Consider the following 17,822-nt stretch of genomic DNA (forward strand, 5'->3'; position numbering starts at 1 on the left):
CCTTTTAACTCAGTAATGAAGTCACTCCTGAGGTTCACCCTTCAGCCAAAGATTAGACAGGCCCATAAAATGAAATGAGACTGAAGGGGCACATCAACCCAGGAGAAATGACCAGAAGGCAGGAGGGGAGAGGAAAGCTGGCAATCGGGAACCTAAGGTCGAGAAGGGAGAGAGGTGACATGTTGTGGACTTGGCAAACAATGTCACAAAACAATATGTGTACTAATTATTTAATGAGAAGCCAGTTTGTTCTGTAAGCCTCCATCTAAAGTATAATAAAAAATAAATAAATAAAAGAATTTTAAAAAAAGAATAGAATTTTCAATTCATTGTTCAGATGGAAATGCTAGCTTTTCATACCTTGGAAGATGTTGGTCTTATACCGTACTGGAGACCTTTCACCCTCCCACCTTCCACTATCCTTTATCTAGATGTATGCATAAATGATGATCAGTTACTTCATGGGGAAGACACAGGAGGTTATAAAGGACCCACAGGATCTATGAAACGTCTGCCTTCCCTCTGTCCATTGTATACGGGGCAAAGTGGCAAATAAGTGAAAGTCAGTTATTTCCACCAATAATGTGTTTGCCCAGCACCCCTTGTTGACTTCTTACAATGCCCTTCACCCTCCTTTCTTGTCCCCTACTGTAACTACGCTATCTCCACACACACACACAGAGGGGTTAGCATTTGATCCAGGCTGGGCCTTCACCGTGCTTCATCCTTGTCCACAGAGATTGGTCTGAGAGGGGGCACATGAACTACAAAAGCAAAATAAGAGTCCTCTGGAGTTTTTTTGAACTGAAATTAGGAAGGCTGAAGAGAAAAAAAAAAGGCTTTCCACCCCCTCCCCTCCTGCTATCAAAACTGGGAAAAAGGGACCCTGGAGCTTCTGGTTGCCATGTCCCTGTATGCTTGGAGAAACCTTGTCTGTGATAGGCTACTGTCAGCCATCTCCAGTAACATCCCTTCCATGCCTTTTACAGCTATGGGTGACAATAAATCCCCTTTTGCTGATATGAGTTTGAGATAAGATTCTGGCAATTACAGACAAAAAGTCCTATTATGTCATAATCCCCTTTTTGAAGAACAAAAGAAACAAAAGTTTTTCCTTCCTGGAAAAACTGAGGGAAACATATGCCAGAAGGACCCCTAGTGCCTGGCAGAAGACAGGACAGGATTGGGTGTCCTCAACAGGTCTGGCCAATTCTGCTTGCAAAAACTCTTGAGCTATCAAACATAATGGATGATTCTCTACAAAGGTCTGAAAACAGCAAGAATAACAATTGTCTCTAGATGTGTGCCAAGTGTGCTTTTAATGAGGAAGCCAGTACTACCAAACATAACACACACAGTGCTGAACTCCTCACAAACTGCCAAATAGTTCTTTTCATGGAACGAAGAGTCCAAGCAAAAGTTATCATTATCACTGAAAAAAAGGAAATACAATCTAAATCTTACTAAGCTCATCTTTCCCATTAGTAAAATTCTCAAATATTGTATTAAATTTCCCTAAGATATCTAGTATTGCGATAAAACCTGACAACACGATATTTAAGCTAAAATAAATCATTAAGTCAGGAACACTACTCAATTTCTAAAAACAACCTAACACTGTGTTCTGTCTCCAGTGCGTTGGTGCTACTCAAATATTATTAATGCCATAATTATTAGATTTAGCTCACCTTCTTGTGCCCACAAGGGCTTCTGCGAAACACATATATAAAAGATACATCCAACATTGAAACATTCTAATTTTATACTGGCAATCTGAGGTGGTTTTACCACAAAGACAAAGTCTTGATGATTTAAAAAATACAGAGGAAGCACATATGACTGTGGATATATATCCACAGATATTCATATTTACACAGAGATTACCAGGAAGATATATTTTCACGAACAGGCAAACTCACCTCCACCATGAATCCATTTACTACTAGACAGAAAAAGGCACAGTGCAGTCTGAAGAAGGCTTGCAGGATTCCAGGGATTTAATAGTCCACCTGCGCCCTGGGTATGGTATTGCCTGAAGCCATCCCTAGGAATCGGCGAACTCATAGGTCAACAGGCTTTATTTACTCTCTGAGGAAGACATCAGTTCTTTTTGTCAGCATCTTGTATTCATTCACCCCTCCTCTGATAACGGCCTTCTAATAATATTTCCCCTGGGGAGTAACCATCTTCCTCACTCTTAGCCCATGTGCCTTGAACTAAGACCCTTAGAGCTGGCTTTACTCCCATCTCCGGAGTGAGCACACAGCACAGGCTTCGCCAGTCGGTGGGTCACAGACCCCAAGCTTGAGTGATTAATTCATGGATGTGCAATCAACAATCAGAGTCAATGAGATACTACAGGACATGAACTCAGAAGGATGTAGGTCTAATTAGTTGGAAACCATCTTGCCACCACCAGAGTCAAGAACACAACAAACACAGAAGAGACCAGGAGCCAACATCACAGGAGCCATGCCAGCATCCCAGGCTGACTCCTAGGCTTTGTAGTTAAGTGAGTCTATAGATTTCCTTTGTGCTTAAGCCAGCGTGAGTCATGTATGCTTTCTCTTGGAACAGGGAATTTTACTTGATGTTTTCCCTTTTTTAGAATATCAGCATAGGAAATCACTGGAGGGAGGATGTGAACAAGTGTGAAGAATGGCTCCATAAATATAAGTGATAGGCATGGAGACAAAACTGTGGCCCAGGAAGTAAGACTGCCCAATAAAAAAGTGAATCTACATTACCTAGTCTGAAATACTCAGCTCATGAAAAATACAGTGAAACCTGTGAGAGTCAGAACTTGACAGGCCTGCCTCCTTTTTCTGGGTCCGGCAAGTTTTATACCTTTGACAGGGTACAGTCTTACCACTTTTCTATCACTCTTTTTAGTGGATAATATTTTGAGTTTTCTTTCTCTGGTAGGTTTCCACCTTACACATGTTCCAGCTTTTGCAGGTTTTACTGTACAAGCATTTGTCCAAAGGCCCAAAAATTGGCTGAGCAAAGTACTCAAAGTGAAGTTGGGCCCTATTAGAGAACTTTATTCACTGTTTTTTTACCACAGAATTATACCTTTTGTCACTAATTTTCTACATTTTAAAATGTAAATACATCTGGGTAGTATGATCATGTGCAGTATTTATTTTCTGAATTATTCTTAAATGAGCATATAATGCTTTAATGTCCAGAAAAATTATTTTTAAATGTAAAACAAGAAAGATATTTTAAGTTGAATCTCCTAGTAAACTTCTACAGATGTCCCCCTGTACAGCAGAACTGCTCATTGCAAACAGATTTTTCTAGCCCTACAAACCCATGGCCACACCACTTATTCCTGAGCACCTTCAAATCAAACTTATTTTTTCTAATACATACCAGACATATAATCAAGCAGAAGAACCAGTTTCTCTCTCTTTTTTTTTTAATCACCACCAATGCAACAGTGCTATCATTCCTGCTTTTCTTTGAAATGCTATGCGATTTCAGCTGTTGTTGGTATAAAAAGGTTATTTAGGCTAGTTTGGGTACCCAGTCACCATTTATTAGCTATACATAAAAAGATGAGGATTATGATTAAACTAAGCACAAGAACAGAGTTGTTTTTAAAATATTGTAGCTGTTAATAGACTGTATAAGAAAAGAGGGTCTCTAGATTCTGCACATTTTATAAGGTCTTGGCAGGAAAATGCAAGCCCTGGCCAAATTAACATCATGGGCTTATGGAAAGGTGCCACAGGTAAAAGCATTCACAGGGGGCTTATATTCTGGTGGGTAATAATACTCTTTCTTTTCAAAATGGATTGTTCCATTAATTTTCCACTAAATCACCCAGGCCAATCTTCCATGCCTCCACAGCTCCAGAACAGAAAAGAATATTGATAAAAAGAACCTGAGGCCTGGTTTTCAAACATCTGTGTAAAGTGTTTCACTGAAAGAAGAAAACGGATCTTCTAGCTTCTGTTAGAGAATGAAAAAAAAAAATGGCACTGTCCAGTGATTAATGTATTTCATATTTAGCTCCTCCTTACTCCAGAAAACAAAACAACTAAAGAATGGGGGCTGGATGGGAAGGAATGATTTATAGCTAGACTAAGATATTATCAAGAAATCATATTTGTTTGCTGAATAAAAGCCATTTGATGTAAAATACTTTGTTCCAAATCAATGTCTAGGTGCAAAAAGTCACTAATTCTCTGGATTAAAGAGTCTCCTAGTGGCTGGTCTTTTCAGCAGCGGGGCCTTTCAACTCGATCAGCAAGGGACTTCCAAGGGTTCTTTTGCAAGGGAGGTGAAAAAACACTAAAAAAAAGAAAAAGAAAAATCAGCTATATGGAATAGGGCATGTCTACAACATTACTTCTTAGGACATGGAGGTATCGAAAGTGGCTCCTCCGGAATTTTGACAGCTGAAGGATTTAGAGGCACCAAACTGCCTGGAGTGGGGTTGAGGGGGAGAGTCTAGGGTTACTTGCCTAGAATCTTCACTGGCTTGGTAAAGCTGTGGTTTTCACTCAGACTATAGATTTGTTTGATGTGGCATCTATCTTGAAGCTGCTTTCACCTAGAGAAAGTGCTGTTTCCCTTTAGATTAAAGACTTGTTTGTGGGGGCTTTGGGGAAGATCTCATGGAGGTTATGAGCAAGGCAAGCTACTTCTGCACCCACCAGCCTTCCCCTGTGTCATTTTGTCTTATTAGCCTTACTTTGCAGAGTCACTGAGAATATGCATGACTTTCCTCAGATCGCAGAAGTCCTGAGTAGCAGAGTCCCAAATACAATAAATATTATTTTTCTGTAGTCAGTTGAAGCATTTCTGAGATGAGTTACAAGGCTGAATAATCCAAACAAGACAGAAAATTGTGAATGTGCCCCCCATAAATTGTATTATTGTACTTTCACCATAAAAGGCTGGGAACTACTCTAGGCTTCCCCTTCTCGTCACTTCACCTGAGGAACAGGGTGGGCGTGGAAGGTGGCAGGAGAGGCCCAGGGCTGACCTCCAGGCTCTAGAGACATCCCAACTTTATTCTCAAAAATTGAGTTGGAAGGTGGAAAGGCTTTGTGAATCCACTCCAAAGCACTTTCTTGCTTTTCTCTTCCACTCTGGAGAGATCTGGTGACCTCAACACATTTTTCTCCCCATGCCACTCTGGGAAACCCTGGTGGTGTAGTGGTTAAGTGCTATGGCTACCAATCAAAGGGTCGGCAGTTCAAATCCACCAGATGCTCCTTGGAAACGCTACGGGGCAGTTCTACTCTGTCCTACAGGGTCACTATGAGTCGGAATCGACTCGATGGCACTGGGTTTGGTTTTTGTGGGTATGCCACTCTGGACTATGCCTCACAAACAAAAAGAACTGGTGTACAACTAACTATTTTCAAAATAATGAAGTGTGTTTAATCTCTCAAGCATATACCTAGAAGACTTATGAGTTCAGAGGTTAAAACAAAGAAACTCATATATTTATTTACTTATAGTATTTATAATAGTAATACTTGCAACCTTCATAACGTCAAATTGCATATATTCTCTCTGAAATTATCTATATACATACATAGCTATGCATCTATCTATATACAGATACTTATATCTATATACACAAAGCTATCTATCTGCATATATACATACACACAGCTATCTATATTTTTTTATGTATATATACATAGCTATCTTTCTACATCCATATACATAACTATCTACCTACATCCACATACATAGCTATCTATCTATATATATACATAGCTACCTATGTATATATACATATATTCACATAGCTATCTATCTATATATACACATAGCTATCTAACTATATACATACATAGTGATCTATCTATACATGTATATACATAGCTACCTATCTATATATAAATACATAGCTACCTATATATACATACACATAGATATACAAACACACATATACACATGTGTTGTTGTTGTATGCTGTCGAGTCGATTCCAACTCACAGCGACCCTATAGGACACAGAAAAACTGCCCCACAAGGTTTCCAAGATGCAGGTGGTGGATTCATGCTGATGACCTTTTGGTTAGCAGCCATAGCTCTTAACCACTGTGCCACCAGGGCACCTATACACACATGTATAATATTAATTAATTCAGCTATCTGCCTTGATTTCTAAGTTTTCCCACTGTTAATTTATAATAGTAATACCTGCAACCTTAATAACGTCAGATTGCATGTATTCTCTCTGAAATCATCTATCCAAATGAAACATGTATTTCTTTGTACACATATGTGCATGTATAGTCATATGTATTATCAGTGTAAGATCGATTTATATTTTAGAGCCTGTTTTTTAACATACAGAACTTTCTCAATAGGCCAGTTTGGACTTTAACCTAACATAAAAACATAAGAGGGGTCGAGGAAGCTGTGAGGCTGGAGCTTAAGTCAGGGAGGGATGGAACACTGAGCCATTAACATCTGCCAGGCTGTCTGCCTCAGTACCTGTTACTGCTGCCACCTCCTCGTTTGACACCTCCCTGGTCTCTCGATTTTAGAAGAAATACCTGTAACAAACATGACTGAGTTCTGGCTTATGTTGGCTCCTGGGGTGAAAACATGTCAGCAAACTTGAGAGAAACTACAAAGAATAACCTTTCTATTACTTCAAAATTCAACATTCCTGATTTAAAGGTTGGCACACTATATGTCTTGGTTGGTTTGTCAGATGAACTAGCTAAACTGGATGCCTTTGTAGAAGGGGTGGTTACGAAAGTGGCTCGATACATTGCTGATGTGTTAGAAGACAGTAAAGATAAAGTTGAAGAGAATCTGTTGGCCAATGAAGTTGACTTGGTTACATACTTAACAAGATTCCAGTGGGACTTGGCCAAATACCCAATCAAGCAGTCCTTGAAAAATACATCTGAAGTAACTGCCAAGGGAATGACTCAGATTGACGATGATCCAAAATCTCGAGCATCTGCACACGATAACCTGAAAGGGAACCTTCAGACTCTGGAGCAAACGAATGCAGGAAGTTGGCTAACTCTAAGTCTAGCAGAAATTGTGAAGAAGGATGACTTAGTTCTTGATGCAGAGTATCTCATCACATTATTGGTGGTAGTTCCAAAGTTAAACCACAGTGATTGATTACGCATTCTGAAACACTAGCTGAAATGGTAGTTCCAAGGTCTAGCAATGTTCTCGCAGAGGACCAAGACAGCTACCTTTGGAATGTCACCTTGTTTAGGAATACAGTTGATGACTTCAGACACAAAGCCAGGGAAAACAAATTCATTGTTTGTGACTTCCAGTATAATGAAGAGGAAATGAAAGCAGATAAAGAAGAAAAAGCAATTTGCACCACTTGTACGGTGGCTGAAAGTGAGTTTCAGTGAGGCATTTATTGTTTGGATTCATGTGAAGGCGTTAAGGGTTTTTGTAGAGTCTGTTTTAAGATAGGGCTTGCCAGTGAACTTTCAGGCAATGCTACTTCAACCCAATAAGAAAACAATCAAGAAACTGAGAGAAGTATTATATGAATTGTATAAACATCGAGACAGCAGTGCAGCAGCTATTATTGATGTTTCTATGGATATTCCAGGCTTCAACCTCAGTGGACAGAATACTACCCCTATGTATACTACAAGACTGATTACAACTTGCTGGAATTCAAGTATAAATGAGCTCCTCACCAGACAAGCTTGTCCTTATGTTGGTATATGGTAACAGATACACATTGCCACACAACGGTACTTTAATTCTATTACCCTTGGCTTGTTTCTGGCCCCCTTCCTGGGTGACTTCTACCATAGTGGTCCATTTTTCAACATTTTCTTCTTAAAGGAAAATAAATGTATTGTTTCTTTTTATCGATCAGGTCTGTAGATGTGTACTAAAAAAAAAAATCTGAGTGTATTTATAAACAGAATAGTTTATTTAAAGAGAAGGTCTTTCCTCATTGATATTGTGGTATCATCAATCCCATTTGTTACTACTGTGCACAAAGACTGTGTTTACAAGGGCATGGTGTAAACACACCATTTTATTCACTGTATTTAGTAGACAACTGATTAATATTTATTGAATCGTGATGTAAAGAAATGTGACAATATTCATGTATGTGCTTTCTGAATGTTTCAAATTACAATGTACAAGCACTGTCAACACCCACAGGTGAGAATAAAATGACTTGGACAAAGGTGTACCGTGGCATGAGTAACTTCGGAAGATTCCAGTTCAGTTCAAGTGTAATAAATGATGTCATGGCTAAAAATAAAACAAAACATATTTTTGACCCAGAAACCCACAGCTCTTTGAACCACAGAAATATAAACATCTATTTTCAATCTAATGTTAGTTGGAAGGAGAATAAAAAGGCATGCGGCATTTGGCCATAAACATAACACCCTTAAAAACGCTCCACACTAATGGAGAGAGCTACGAAAATAAATCCTTACTTGATTTTTTGCTAAGAGAGAGTAACTTCTCAACAGCTTATTCAGAACTGATGTCCTAGACTAAAGTGTTTTGAAGGATGTGTGAACATTCCCAGATATAGAAGTAGTCCTGACAAGAAGAGTGAGACCACATCACAGGCATATACTTGGGGGGCACAGGTGCAGCGATGTAGTTTCTCTTTTACAATTTCACACACCTTCAGGACTTGGCCACACTGCACTTGTCTGGCTCATCTTCCAGCCACCCAGCCATTAAAAAAAAAAAAATTAGCCACACCAAATTGGAAGATGCCACATTCTATCCCTCCTGCCTCCCTGCTCACAGGATGATCTCTCTCACCTTGGCACATCCCTTCTCATTTTCTTCTCCTGGGACACTTCTCCTCATCCCTGTACATCCAGCTAAAATATTACTTCCGCTGTGACACTCTCTCCATTTCCCCATGATAGAGTTAATCAATCCCTTCCCTGTATACCCACCACATCCTGCACTCTATTACAGACTCGTAACAACGGATTTTTAAAGTATTAACATACTTAATAGAAGCCCTGGTGGCACACTGGTTAAGAACTACAGCTGCTAACCAAAACGTCTGCAGTTTGGATCCACCAGCTGCTCCTTGGAAACCCTATGGAGCAGTTCTACCCTGTCCCGTAGGGTCCCTATGAGTGGGAATCAACTCAACAGCAATGAGACTGGGATTAGAATACATTTAATACTTTCATATTTTATCTAGGAACTCTGTTATTTTATTCTATATCTGGCTCAGTGCCTGGCAAAGGCACTTGGCATGTTGGTGAATAGATGAATGAATGAATAAATAATTTTTTTTTAGTAAAGATAACTTAGTCCAAATAAAGTCTCGCAAAATCACAAAGTACACGCCCACTTGGTCTGTTTCCAATGAAGTCTCATACTCAAAAAAAATAAAAAAATGTGTCAGAGAAATTGTTTCACAATAAAATATGTGACACCTTCAAATCCTGAATCCAGAGTTACTCTTCTGCTTTGAATAGGAAAGGCTAAACACAGATGTGTGGTACTGAAATGACAGTATTTGAAAAGCCGGCTACATTCAATCATTTTGTCAATCATTAAAATGCAGTTTATTACATCTGTATTGTATATCACATCTTCAGGAGGCTGATGGTTCCTACATTAAATATGATAGAAAGAAACCATGGAAAACGCTTGTAAAACAGCTTGAGCTCTTCAACAGAAATACTGTTAACATCTCCCAGAAGACTATTAGCATGCAGAGTTGCCTAACAAATACTAAGCTATATTATTCAAAGCCAAGAATCTTCCAAAAGAGGTGATTAGATAGAATAAAGGACAGTGTCTCTTGGTAACCAAATAACCTAATTTTCTCAAACAACTGCTCTGCCACCAACGAATGGCCTGAGGCAGAGAGAGGATGGCTGATTTTCAACTTATATGACCACTAATGACTACTATGCAGGGGAAAATGTCTGTTAGTCAGTGGCAGTAGTTCAAAAGAGGTTTACTTTTTCACTGAAAAAGCCACAAAACGTTATTAAGATAAGCAGCTGTTTGGGGCTATAAATGCCTTAACCTTCTCCAACTTGACATCTGTGTAGAAAAATCTGTGGAAATTTGTGCATTTACAGTCTATTATCTGTTGAAAAAGTTTTAAAAGATAAAAAAAAAATGCAAGACCCTGTAACAGGGTTGCTCATAGAAAATGTCATCCTCCACCCTCCAGCTCTACCAGTCAAATCATAGAGGCTCTTCAGCCCCTGGAATGTCTCTAATGAGAAAGGCAGACAGACAGGGCATTGCCTAAAGAATTTTTCACACAATCCCCTCTCCCACCCAACTATTGCACTCCACAGTAAAAACTAAACACACTGCTGGGTGGGTTCGAACCACCAACCTTTAGATTAATAGTAGAGTATAAACCTTTGCACTACTGATAACCTCCACCTCAAGAGCAGGAAATTACTCCTCCTCTGTGTGCCTAGGTGGGGTCAGATGCTCACAGATGTGCTTGCACAGCCCTCCTAAACCTGCTCTGTGGTCCTGTCCCTCAGACATAACTGCCAAAAAGTAGAAAAAAAAAAACAACTTTTTTTTTCCACTTTTTTTACCTAGCACCCTGTCCACTCCCCTGCAACCTACCACTTCCTCCTGTTCCAAATTACTTCTTTTGAAAATTTTGAAACCTGTATAAAAATTCAAAGACTGATACAATTAATAGCTGTGTAGGGTCTCTATGAGTTGGAATCAACTTGAAGGCAATGGATTTGGTTTTTTGGGGTTTAACCTTCACTAAAATTCACGAACTGTGAACATCTCTCTTTCTTATATATAATCAATAGTAAAAGGTTCTTTGATTGTGTTGGAGCACTGCCTGTGGCTAACTCAGCTCTTGGCGACCCAACACTTCGCTTAGCTCTTGTCAGAGCCCTGGCTTCAGGTGGCTGGACCCTGTGCCTTATACCTGCTATCACAGTCTGTCTTTGGCCTAATGACCCAGAACCACCACACCACTGTCTACTACCAGATTCTGAGCATCACTGGTGTCTAAAATCTCTCACTGCCCAACAAACACCTAAACATTTCCAAGAGTACAGCAATTTGATATAATAAATACCACGTACTTTTAAGTGTGTGAACTTAGGGACATTAATTAGCCTATCTTGGCCTCAACTCATCATCTGCTCAACGGGGATACTAATAGCACCCACTTCGCTGACTTACACTAATGATTAAATCAAGAGTTTCTGGGACATTGTCAGCACTCAATAAATGTTAGCTATTATTGTCATCTTTATTCAAATATTTTCTTTGACAATAATTGATATTCCAATTAGCTGACCCATCTTTCCTTATCCCTGATGCTTCATCCTGACCCATCACGGCACGGAGGCCCTCTGTGATCTGGTGCTCTCCTTCATTTCAAACCTCACCTCCCATCCATCTCTCCACGAACCTGATTCCAAACACGCAGAAGACTTACCATCCCAGAAATGCATCGACTTTCACATTAAAATATATATACATTCTTGGGATAAATGCTCAACTGCTTTCTATCCTCACTATTCAGAACAAAACACTACTTCCTCACGGTTCATACAGGACTTTCTTCTCCTCCTCTACTAAAACACATACTTCATTCAAGCTCACAAATGGTTGTTTATATGTTAGTATGCTACGCCTGGAGCCTTGGTGGCACAGCAGTTAAGAGCTTAGCTGCTAACCAAAAGGTAGGCAGTTCGAGTCCACCAGCCACTCATTGGAAACCCTATCGGGTTTCTGTCCTACAGAGTCACTGTGAGCTGGAATTGACTCGAAGGCAACAAGTCTGGTTTGATCTGGAAGCTGCACTTTGGTGTCCTACTTCTCTGGTAGCTAGTTTCCACCTTATTGTTTTCTTTATGACCCAGACTGACCCCTCAATCCCTTCCAGGCTGTAGTGCTTAATCATCGGTGAGCATCAAAATTCTTTGGGGAACTGTTTCCAAAATCCACATATCTCTCCTTCTGATACAAATCATACACTTGACTGTGAAATATTTAATATAGATTTCTAGACTTCAGTCCTTAAACGCATTCTGCTTAGTAATGTGACTTGCAATCAGACCTTAAAAAGAAAAAGTAAGATCCTTCAGTATATTCCTCATCTTGGTGAACCATTTCACATCATCAAATACATAAGCAAGGGAAGAGGGAGGTGACACATAAGCTTTTATTTTTTATTTTTTTGCACAAGTAATTAAAACATAGTTGTGACTCACCATGTGGTTTTTCTCCTTGCTACAGTTCTCCTTGTAATTGTCAGAGAGAAGGATTAAGTGAGGGCCTTCATTCTTCATTCTTTTGGTATTAAAATTCGGTAAGCTTGAAGCAATAATGGGAAGAACTTAACAGACCTAATAAGGTACTGTGAAAAGTGGAAGTATACAAATTATTTTTTAATCGAAACTCAAACGTTGGCACACTACAAAGGATGTGGACTTAAGTTTATAAGCACATTTTAAAATACAGCCCTGTTTTTAAATGAGAGGGAAAAAGACAAAAGGGAAACATAAGAGTCATAGAATACATGTAAACATACACCTATACATATATGTATACGCATATACCTATACATACATTTACACACATACACCTATACATACATGTACACGCATATACCTATACATACATGTACACACATATGTGTATTCATAACTGTCATGAAGCTAAGTGCAAAGGGCAACAGTTCATACATATTTGACCCATCGGATAGATTATAATAGACAGTAAGCCAGATTCTGGGTTATAATGATGAATTTAATATTTAAAAAACCCAAGCCTTTTAAACATTTTATAAATCCCTGACATGTCATTAGTTACAAGTTATCAAGGCTTTAGGAAGAGATTTTATACTCTGAAGCAACTGAATAGTCTAAAGAAAAATTCATATGAGAAAATTAAAGTAGGTTCATAATTATGGTATTAGTTAACTTTATTAGATTGAGTATAAAAAGAAATTAAGTTATTGCATTTCTCTATGAATCATACTGACACATATGGTGAAAATATACCTTTTATTCCTTCATTATATTAGCAAAAGATGTTTTTCTTTCTGATATATACTGAGTTTTTGGTTCAACGCTTTTTAGTGTAAGTCTATCTTCATGTTAAATGCTTACGTTATAAAGAAACTATATATATACATATATATACAAAGCTCACTGTAACAGTCACCACATTTACATAATTATTTATTTTTTTAATGAAAGATCTGTTAATTGGTTGCTTTTTTTTTTTTTGGTTGCAGGAATGCTAAAGAAAAAAAAGGAGTTGATTATTTTTACAATAAAAAAGAAGGCCCTTAGTGCAGAAAAGATACTGCTTTCCAAGAAAGAAAAACCGGCAAAGTCACGGCACTAACTCCAAGCCAGGGTTGAGAGAGGAGAGCAGGAGTCCAAACAATCAGGCTGACCCCTATGCTCTCCTGTCACCAGGTACAAAGTAGAAGAAGGAATGGAACTCTTCTACATACCCTAAGGAAATATGAAGGGAAATGAAAAGCCCTAAGCCGAGATAAGCCTCTAATCTTGATGAAAGTTTTGAAGGGCTGTCACAGATGGTGAGGTGGCGGCGGGGGACACGGATTTGTTGAAGAACTTTAACTACATTTTTCCGGTTATGATTAATGAAAGACTCTGCATAAGGTTCTTCCCTCTTCCTGGGCTCCCTGTCTTCTTCCCTCCTTTACCCTTAAGCTCAAAAACAAGCAGATGGTGGAAAGAAGCACGACAAAATCTGAAGAGGGGGCTCAGTTCCATTTTCCCCACCTCAGGTCCTTGAACTAAACACACACACACACCCCTGGTCATGAATGTGGAATAATGATGAGACAAAACTAGAATACTTGTTGAGCTAAACTGCAGTTTGAAACATAAGCCAAAATCTCAAAAATTACTTCTTTAGCAGCTGATAATCATCACACATGAAGATTTCCAGAAACAAATCAATAGGGAGAGGAACTGACGATATTTACATCTGTAAAAGACAGAATAGGGAAGAGGAAACTGTTCCTTGGTCCTACCAGACTACTATCTTGGGTACTATGCCTGTGAAGACCTGTGACATATGAATAATTAACCCGAACAACCTAAGTAACTGATCACCACTGTCCTCCTAAAAGTTTACGGTTTAACTGAAACACATGCTTTTTGTAAAGTCAGTGTTCAATGAAATTCTACTTTGTTAGTCATACTAATTTCTCCACATTAAATTACCTATGAATTTTCAATTTATCTAGTGGAACTCATTCAGTCTGTGACTTCTAAGACTTTGCATGTCTTGGCTGAGCAAATGAACAAAAATGGAATAAAATGGGGCATAGGTGGAAAACATATAATTCAAAACATACCTGGTAGTCTAAGAAACTAAAAACACCTGCCCACATAATTCCGGGTTTTACAGTGATATATTTATCTCAGTAGGAAAATGAGAAGCAAAAATGAAAGTGTCTCAATCCAAAAAATTATTTTAATAATTAGAGAACTTAACAGAGCCTGCTTTATAGGGAGGAGCCCTGGTGGCACAGTTAAGCACTCAGCTCTTAACCGAAAGGTTGATGGCTCAAACCCACTCAGCAACTCCTTGAGAGAAAGATCTGGAGATCTGCTTCCACCAACATTGCAGTCTAGAACCCTATGGGGCAGCTCTATCCTGTCATATGAAGTCATTATGAGTTGGGATCGACTTTATAGCACCCAACAGTTTACAGGGTAAAAAACCCAGTAACCCAGCACCGTCGAGTCGATTGGTTTACAGGGTAGGCACACCAAATACATGAAGTCTGAGAATAAGGACAATTTCTCACATAATCATGCCCTCGTTCCCCCTCAAAAATTATGTTCAGATAGACACAATAAAACAATGACAAGATGAAGAACAAAATCCAAATTTTGTTCTAATACTTTCTGAAGTCCCTAAGTCTCCAAAGAAAAAAGAAGTAAAAGTTCTTCGTAGTACATACGTTTATACCAGAGAAAGAACAACGGGCCTTCTTTATTGAAAAGCTCAGTATCTTTATACTGATATATTTCAGAGGGGTTCTTAAAAGGACAATAAACAGATTATGCCATTCACAAAATCTAAGTGAATGCCTAATAAGATAGAACGACATTTACAGGAAATAACAGTGGCAATAAATCTATGGCATTATTATTTATAGTTATGTTTGTGATGAATACAGCATAACAAGGCAACAAGCCAGTATTTAAGGGCCAAGAGATTTATCAAACCTTAAACATATCAGTCTACACAGGCCTGGAGTCTGTAATCATTATCGCAGTTTAATCTGTCTTTGCAAAACAAAATTAAAAAATAGACTGTGTGTCTCTGTGATTAATCATTAGTATTTAAAGCCAATCTGAACTAAAAAAAGGTCCAAAAAAGCAGCACCAAGAACATGGCACTAGGAGACAATGGAATTTGTTTAGAATACCACGTTCTGAAAGTGTCATGCAACCTTCTGTTAAATATTTAGTTCATTCCATCTTGTCATTCTGATTTGTACTCTGGAAGCCCTTAGAAGCTACAGGATTATTTCGTTACAACCACAGCCTATGTTGTTGAGCAGAATCTCAGATCAGTTGGAGAGTTCTTTCCTGTTAACCCCGAAGAATAATGGCATCTGAAAATTCCAGTAAGAGTTACTGATTCTTAAGCCTCAACTTTCTGCACAAAGAACACTATCCGGTACAACACGTTGACTTATAAAAGGGATCCGTGCACAATTTGTGCGTTGTGGCCATACATGGAAGGCACATATACTAGAGCTCAGATTACACTGTACTCTGAATGAAAGCTGCCATGCTGTGGAATTGTCAAAATAGAGCAAAAACTGGCAGAAATCCCCTTAGCATTTGGTGTTCATCTTAGGAATACTGCTAGGTACATAAAAGTAGCCAGGAAGAACACATGTCTTTAAGAAAATGAAAGAAAAAGCGAGGGCAAGAAAGAGAGAGAACAAGAACTAACTTGCCTAAATAAGCAAGCCTGCCTCTGCCCCCCACAAGTTGCTTTAACTCTGATGACCAGGACTTACTTGCAAATGCACATAGTTTTCTCTGACCTTGGCAGTATCAGAGAATTTATACAGCTAGCCATTCTTGCACAATCTCTCAAAACGAACTGCACAAATATTCTATCCTTCAATGCCAGGCAGGCCAAGTTACTCCTGTCCACCTATTTTCCGTCTCGTAAATTAATTTACCCTCTTAGGTTCTGGCATGAAAGTAAACTTCTTTTTCTTTCTTTCTTTTTGACTTTAGGATTTTTCTTTCTTCTATTTTTTTAATGAAGTTGAAGAAGAGCTGAATTATGTGAAAACTCATTTTCTTAATATACTATAAATATATACAAAGCACTAAATGTGAAGGATTTCAAGAAACAGCTTTACCAGATTTATTATCATGATAAGTTAAGTTCTCCATATATCTGGAATCCCTGGTGGTGTAGTGGTTAAGTGCTGTGGCTGCTAACCAAAAGATCAGCAGTTTGAATCCACCAGGTGCTCCTTAGAAACTCTGTAGGGCAGTTCTACTCTGTCCTATAGGGTCGCTGTGAGTTGGAATCGACTCAACAGCAGTGGGTTTTTACTCATGTTATCTATTGACAACCCACAACCAAAGAATTATACCAAAATGAAAGGATCAAAATCAACAATTAGCTTAAAGATAAGTTCAAGATAACCACAGTTTTATCTATTAAATACAGTGAAACCTGTGAGAGCCAGAACTCGATGGGACTGCCTTGTTTTTATGGGTCTTGAAAGTTTTCTGCCTTTGACAGGGTTCAGTCTTACTACTTTTCTATCACTCCCTATTAGTGGAAAATATTTGAGTTTTCCTTCTCTGACAGGATTTCACCTCATACAGGTTCTGACTTTTGCAGATTTTACCGTACTCTTCAGTACATAAACAATTTAAACAATATTCCTCATTAATTCTAATTAGAATGCCCAGAAGTCATATTTAACACTTTCTGCCTGTTAATAAATTAAAATTAAAATGTCTATTTCCTAAGCAAAAGCCTCAAGGAACTGAAAAACAGTTCCTAAGGGGGTCTAATATAAAACCAGGGACTGAATGTATACCTAACTTTACCCAGGCTCCACAATATGGATGATTCAAGGGCCCACATCAGCCTCAGCCAAACCTCAACATGCTGCAGCTGATTCAGACTGGAGTATACTTTCAAGTTTTTGTTTTTTTTTAAAAAGACTTTTCAGACTCAAAAAGTTTGTGTTCCTCTGCCTTTTGTGAGAGGAAGAAAAAGATAAAACATTCTTCCAATTCTACTTCTCTATTTCTCATTACCAAAAACAGTCATGGAGTATGCTGAAATGGTAACACACACGGGAAATCTAAGCAACTTTTGATGAAAGACATAGGAGAATGATGCTGGTATTTTGTAAAACCATGATGCCGGGGGAAAACTTACAGAGCTTAAATAGCCTCACTTTCCTATAAGGAAGGAAGTTAAAAGAAGAAGACTAACTTTGTATGCATCATCCTAAAAACACTGGTAGAAATCCTTCTACATGTCTTCCTTAGCCCAAAGAGTTAAACACTTACTGATTTTCTTTTTTCCATTGCCTGTTGTTACAAGGGGGTGTAGTATAATAAATAAAAGCAAGAATTAGCTACCTGAATTCAAATTCCGACTCCAATTGTAAAGTGACTATGTAATGTACATCTCGAGATGCCTTGATTTTCTCATTTGTAAAATGGAGATGATACAGATGGAACATATAGTAAACACTCAATAAATGTTAACTATTATTACGTGGTCTGTCACTGTCTATTTCTGACTCAGGTTTTAAATAAGGTTCCAAACAGGCAGTAATACTTATACATAATAA

The 17,822-nt window shown here is 38.4% G+C and overlaps 1 protein-coding gene and 1 pseudogene across 3 annotated transcripts in view; one reads left to right on the forward strand and one right to left on the reverse strand.

Moving 5' to 3' along the window:
- Positions 1-17,822, reverse strand: part of CACNB2 (calcium voltage-gated channel auxiliary subunit beta 2) — a 411,715-nt gene that overhangs the window by 378,164 nt on the left and 15,729 nt on the right. The gene's annotated exons all lie outside the window — the stretch shown is intronic.
- LOC126074790 (V-type proton ATPase subunit C 1-like) lies at positions 6,543-7,653 on the forward strand (annotated as a pseudogene).

Source organism: Elephas maximus, chromosome 4 (assembly GCF_024166365.1).
Source record: "Elephas maximus indicus isolate mEleMax1 chromosome 4, mEleMax1 primary haplotype, whole genome shotgun sequence".
In the NCBI taxonomy this organism is placed as follows: domain Eukaryota; kingdom Metazoa; phylum Chordata; class Mammalia; order Proboscidea; family Elephantidae; genus Elephas; species Elephas maximus.